Source organism: Octopus bimaculoides, chromosome 2 (genome assembly GCF_001194135.2).
Source record: "Octopus bimaculoides isolate UCB-OBI-ISO-001 chromosome 2, ASM119413v2, whole genome shotgun sequence".
Taxonomy (NCBI): Eukaryota; Metazoa; Mollusca; class Cephalopoda; order Octopoda; family Octopodidae; genus Octopus; species Octopus bimaculoides.
In genome coordinates this window covers 25406744-25407544 of record NC_068982.1, presented here as the reverse complement: position 1 = coordinate 25407544, position 801 = coordinate 25406744, and positions in this window count along the sequence as shown.

The following is an 801-nucleotide window of genomic DNA, read 5'->3' as shown; positions in this document are numbered from 1 at the left end:
CACACACGCACGCACGCACACACACGCACGCACGCACACACACACACAGATACACACACACACATACACACGCACGCATACACACACTCACACACAAATGCGCACCCCACGCATGCGCACGCACGCACACACACATACACATATACGCACACACACAGACACCCAAACCCGCACCCCCCTCCACACACACAATTTGCTTAAGGGAAACATTTTGAATATGCAATAAAGCTCCTATTCTATTATACCAATCACAGCTTAATGATGTTGCATGGCAACCCCTTTTTGTCGGGGTTGCCTCGAGCTGTACCGATATAATGTAAGATAAATTTAATAATAATAACAATGATCTTTGGACGAAATTTATAAATATTGAGAGTCACAAAGTTCACTCACACATACACATATAAATAGCCAGCACCACACATACACCACACACACAACACACACACATGCCATTACACGGAGAGAGAGACTTGCGCGCACGCAAATACTCACACATACAGATATAAACAGCCAACACCACACAAACACCACACATACAACACACACACATGCTATCACACACATATACATACGCACACACTTGCTCGCACGTACATACCCATACATACACAGAGATATTCTTACACTCTCCCGTCTTAGAAAGAACTTTTTCTTCACCCATTCCCTTCCGGTTATTTCAAAATATAACCACGTGAGGACCGTCGGCGATATTTTCCTCCGTTTTCCTTTTCTTTTGGACTTTCATCCGCCTCTTGTTTCAGACGAAGAGCTTTGCTCCAAACGTAAAATCTACCTTTC